The sequence below is a fragment of the Haliotis rubra genome, unplaced genomic scaffold (assembly GCF_003918875.1).
Source record: "Haliotis rubra isolate DU_JTF1 unplaced genomic scaffold, ASM391887v1 Scf1139, whole genome shotgun sequence".
Taxonomy (NCBI): Eukaryota; Metazoa; Mollusca; class Gastropoda; order Lepetellida; family Haliotidae; genus Haliotis; species Haliotis rubra.
In genome coordinates, this window is record NW_025765047.1 from 92,112 (window position 1) to 98,488 (window position 6,377).

Sequence of the window (6,377 nt, forward strand, 5' to 3'; positions counted from 1 at the left end):
ACAAGAAATACGCCACGATGAACAGCTGAAGAGAGAAAGAGCCATTGGGATGTGCATTTGGGGTCGACATACAATGCTGTTGCCAACGCCCTCGGATGCCACCGTATGACGGTCATAAGACTTATTCAGCCCTACAGAGACTGGGCTCACCGTAGACAGACCAAGAAGTAGACGTCCACGCATCACAACGCCAGCTGAAGATAGGTACCTCCGTCATTAAGAAAGGAGGGTAGCGTTTCTTTGGCGTTTAGTTTATATCTTCCTCTTGAATAAGATGTGTGTCTGCTGGCTACGTTTTTAGTGTCTGCTTAAATACTGTCTGAAAACCAACATCTTATTATTCGAAAATTAGATGTCATGATAACGCAAAACGTAATTGCAAAACATCAGGTCAAAGTGCAAAGGTATTGTAGTGTTCTATGGGTCCTTCACTGCATGACTTGCTGTTCCCAGGAGGAGAGAAGACACAGCTAAGTGTTTACGATAAGCCTTTTACTTCCCGAGTGCCAGAGCATCCGGTACGCCACGCACATGCGCACTACATCAAATTGCATCACATGATGTATAATATTACTACGCTACATTCCTCCCATGTTTAATCATTCACACCCTTCACAAACGAGTTGGTTCTAATCATTCTCTCAACAACTGTAAAATGTTAATATGAAAATATATAACATTTGTAGAACTTATCTATAAATGTTGTATTGATATATATATTTGTTTACTGTTACTAGATACCTGATATATGTATCATACTGTAACGGCCGACGGGGTGGCTGGAGAGGTATGTACTACGACATTGTGGGTATGTGGATCTCTCCCTTCCAGCCACGGCAACACAACAGTTTTAACTAGTAAATAATTTCATAAGTCATAAAAGTTACCAACAGCAAAATTTATTATATACAATAGCAAACTTCTAACAGTAAAGACAATATGCAATCACGCCGCCCAAAGCGTTACTCTACAAGTTATAAGGTACAGTACAATTATATATAGTTACAACAGTAGAAAGATTTTACATGCGCTTCATTGAGTAGAGTGCCTCCGGCAAGCCGGGTGTAAACTTACAGGTTATTCATGGTTTTCTTCCCTACGATGGAGATGCAACCATCCAACTCTCAGTGATTCGTCTATCTCCTTCAACCGTTAATCGAAGAATCCTTCGTCTCCGTTATTTCTATTGTGACTTAAATCCTAGATACGAAACCTTCTAAAACACCTCGCTATGACGTCACAACATGGCGGCGCCAATGTCGAGACGTAGCTTACCTGAGGCAGCACAAGTCAACACCAAAGTCGCTAAATAAATTATGCCACATCAGGTAGACTGATGGAACGAGGTGAAGAGAAGGTTTGGATCTCTTTTACATACTAATTCCATCGGTATGAGCTCTCGTAATCTTAAGATCACGGTAAACTATATGTTGCAGTGCACTGGCATTGGACAACTACATGGACAGTGTAACTGATACCGCGGGAATTAGTATACCCAAAATACGTCATAAATAGTAAAGATATTTATATAGGGTAATTATTATCGATTACCCTGTACATTACAATACTTTCATTCAATTCACCACAAGATATTTACGAAATAATGCAATATCAAATAATACCAAACATTCAATTCACCAATGACAAGATATTTACGAAATAATGCAATATCAAATAACACCAGCCCAATATCAAAGAATTGATTTCCTGATATATTATATACATATTATACAGAAAGTTTAAGAGTAAACTAGTTCTCAATTCTTTCAGTCATTCAGATATAGGCGATGTTCATTTCAAGACATAGTCGTGAAATCGTTCAGGTAGTTTTCTGATTCTCTGCGAACGTCCTGGTTCTCTAACCTGAAGAACGTTCGATATTGGTACTTCTGGACCAACATCTGAATGTTCTGTCTCACCATGTCCAGTGTCAACAGGTTTAGGTTGCTCTGGAGCAGGTAGTGTCACATGTATATTCGGAGCTCGAGGCACCAGTTCCTGGATGGTTTCTTCTAATATCTCTGAATAACCTTCCATACATGGGACGTGTCTAAGATACTTCACATTTCTGACAGTGATCACTCCAGCATTGCAATTAACATTCTGGAAACAGTCTCTATGTTTCTTATGCAAGATAACATGTCTCACATTGTTGGATGTCGGTTCTAACTTTCCACGCACAATGTTTGCTACGTACACAATATCGCCCACATCAAATGTAATGTTTCACATGACGTTTCTCGTCATCATAGGTCTTCATTTTCTCTGCATACTCCAATTTCCTAGATAATAGGATCAACCTTTGTAGATTTCAACACAGGTAATGTTGTCTTAATGTCCCTGTTAAGAAATAACATAGCTGGAATTTCCCCACTTGCACGATGAGTTGTAGCTCTGTAAGTTTGCAGAATTCTTGGAAGTTGTACTTTACAATCCTTTCCATCACTGGTTGCAGTTCTGAAAGATTTCTTAAGGTATCTGTGAAAACGTTCAATTTTCCCGTTACTTTTAGGAAAATATTGTGAAGATCCGATGTGTGAAATACTTGCCATCTTCAGATATTTACAAAACTCTGAACTAACAAACTGTCGGCCATTGTCAGTAACAATGCCTTCAGGAAATCCATGCTCTGAAAATATCCTTTCGAGCTTCTCAATCACTGAAGATGACGTAATGTCTCTAATCACAACTGCGAACGGAAATGACGAATATTAGTCAATCACAGTTACTAAATAGACTGATCCAATAGGTCTTACAATGTCAATGTCAATCTTCGACCAAACTTCAGGCGCTTGTTCAACGGGTTGTAAAGGGGTATCATCCTGCAGCGGTTGATTCAATACACACGATGTACAGTTATTGATTAAATGTTCAACATCTGAATCCATCTTCGGCCAGAAGAATCTTGCTCGTAGAAACTGTTTTGTCCTGACTATTCCTTGATGAGTTTCATGTGCAATGTCCAGAATTTTCTTTCTCAACACAGTTGGCACAATTATTCTTTCTCCTCTCAAAATAATGATTCAAACATAGAGAGTTCATCTTTGTATCTAAAATATTCACTTTCACAATTCCAAATTCCAGAATCAACTGAATTCCCTAATTTTACAAGCTCTGAATCATGCAAAGTAGCATCTCTCAACTCATCCAGTGAAACTGAATTCAAATCCAAAACACAAGTATCAACCACAGACCTGACATAAAGATTTTCAGATTTCTTTGATGACAATGGTTGTCTAGACAAAAAGTCAGCAATATTACTCTTTCCAGGAATATGAACAATGTCAAATTCATACCCTTGCAATTTCCAAGCAAATCTCTGAATGCGTGGAGGTAACTGTACAGTTTTCTGTTGAGTCAACATATAAATCAAAGGACGATGATCAGTTTGCAAAACAAACTTCCTACCCCACAGATATTTGTGAAAATGTTCAACTAACCAAATACATCCTAACGCTTCACGTTCAATCTGTGAATACCTCCTCTGTTTCAGTGAGAGAACGACTTGCAAAAGCTATCGGTTTCATGGGACCACTTGAATGTTCTTGTAACAATATAGACCCAAGACCAACTGGACTAGCATCAGTAATGAGAACTGTAGTAGCATTCAAATCATAGTATGCTAAAGAAGCACTTTCACTAACAGCATTCTTCAAAGTATTGAATGCAGTTTCAACATGAGCATCCCACTTCCACGGAATACTAGCTCTAGTCAACTTTCTCAATGGCTCACATCATTCTGCAAAATTAGGCACAAACTTCATGAGATAGTTGCACGTACCAAGAAATGATCTAAGTTCTGACACATTCGTTGGTGGGGAAGCTAATTCTACTGCTTGTACTTTCTTTGGATTAGGCTTAATTCCTGAAGGTGATACAACATGTCCTAACACTTCAATCTCTGTTAGTCCAAGTTTACACTTTGATTTATTCAACCTCAGATTGTAGTCTCTACACCTCTGAAAAAATCTTTCTTAATCTCAGAACTAGTTCATCCAATGTTTCTGCATACCAGATCAAATCATCAATGTATTTCTCAAGACCTATACCTTGAAAAACATAAGTCATAGCTTTCTGATAAGCCTCTGATGCTGAGTTCAAACCAAATGGTAATCTCTTGAATCTGTAACATCCTCTATGAGTAACAAAACTGGTAATGTCTCTGGAATTTTCAGCAAGTTCAATTTGCCAAAACCCTCGCTTACAATCCAACTTAACATAGTACTTAGCCGATTTCAAAGCATGAAGGGTATCATCAATCGTATGAATTGGAAATCTCTCCTAACAACTGCTTTGTTCACCTCACGAAGATCACAACACACCCTTATCTCTGATGAATTGGGCTTTGGTACACAATGAATGTTAGATACCCAAGGTGTAGCACCATGAACCTGTTCTATAATGTCATCATCCAACATTAGATCCAATTCTGAATTCACAGCTTCAACCATAGAATATGACAAACGACGCAAAGGTTGAGTAACTGGAGGAACAGATAGTATCTACCTTGATAGTATGAGTAAAACCCTTGATCATACCTATACCATCAAACACATCTTCATATTCATCAAACAGATAGTCAATATCAACAGGTGAATGAACAGTGGTAATGCTTATCACACCAAGATCCAAACATGATTTTCTTCCCAGTAATGACACTTGATTACCAGACATAACCTAGATTCTGTCAGAAACTTCTTTACCACTATGTCTGAGTGTAGCAACAAAATATCCCAAACAGTTCAATGGTTTTGACTGTCCATATCCTTTGAACGTCTTAGCAGTTCTCGACAAAGGAACATGTTTGAAACACTTATCATAAGTTGTTAAAGAAATAATGTTGTTTAGTGATCCAGAATCAACATACATGGTTATGTTACATTCATTTACATCAACAGTAGTTGAACAATCTGAGTCAAGATAGTGTACAAACTCTGCATCTTCAGAAAATGAATCAGAATCACCGTCCTCTACAAAGACTGAATTTAACCTTGGCTTATAACCATGCTGCTTAGATTTATTCTTTCCTTTACCTCTAGACCTGTGTGAAGCAGAAACACTAGCCTCAGGTTTCTTAGACTTTCTACTTTTGCACACTCTAGCTAAATGACCTTTCTTTTTACAACATAGACAAGTTGCACCAATAGATCCACATTCAGATGGATGATGATCAGAATAACCACATCTATAGCACTGGAATGGTTTAGCAGGCTGCGAAGACACCTTAACCTTATTTACAGTAGTTAAAGTTTTCACAAAATGTTTTTGAATTCTCCATAGCCATCTCATATAATCTAGCTATCTTCAAAGTTGACTCCAAAGTCAAATTATCTTGGAAATGCAAATGTTTGGAATAGCACTTTTCAACTATCTGATCACGAAGCATTTCATCATTCAAAGTACCCAAATCACATGTTTTAGCAAGTTCAGGTAAATCTGTCACATAAACATCAATGCTTTCATCAGAACTCTGTGCTCTGGACCTAAATCTGTAACGTTCAGCAACAATGTTCCTCTTTGGAATGAAATAACCCTCCAATGTAGTTACAGCTGAAGCATAAGAGTTTTTTTCACCAGGTAACGTGTGAAATATACGTTGACATGGAAGTCCCAAACAATGAAGTAACGTTGCGCTTCTCACTCTATCTTCTTTTTCATCAACTCCACTGGCTATTTCAAACAATTCATTACTCAAGTCACTAGCGTTCATGTTCAAAGTTGGTGGCGGTAGGAGACCTGACTCTGCCATTATAACGAAATTCTGCAACACGTCAAACGAAGTTATAACCATTATATACATGATGAGTAGAAGTAAATTCATAATGCTAGACGGTTCTGTAAGTGTTCAATACAAGTAGTAAAGATATCATGGGTCGACTGAAAAGTCACATGTGTACGGGAAAACATGGTGGAATGTATCTCTGACTACAGGTCGGCTATATCGAGACTCGAAATGTTCTGAGTTGATTCAGCAGTTAGTTAGAGTTCGTATAACTAACATGCCTAGTCTCACCACTTGAAATCCTAGGAAACAAACTGCTCACTGCTAACCAAGTGTACACACTACACCTTATTTTGAAAACAGAATGACAAAGTAATGGCACAAAAATACGTTTTTTAAATATGACGACATGATGGCACCAGTCAAACGAAATCGAACCTATTTGACAGCTTGGGAAGTAACCATTGGTGGAAACAAACATGTGCAATTTGATATCTATTAATCTCTATTGTTTCTGAGAACAAGATGTTTAGGACACTCAAAGGACTAACATGCCATCACCTGACTATTAACCAGGTGCGCTAAACTTGGTAGATTCTTCTCCCGTTCAGTCATACAACGTTAAAGGCAGGAATGTATCACAGAAAAACCTTCT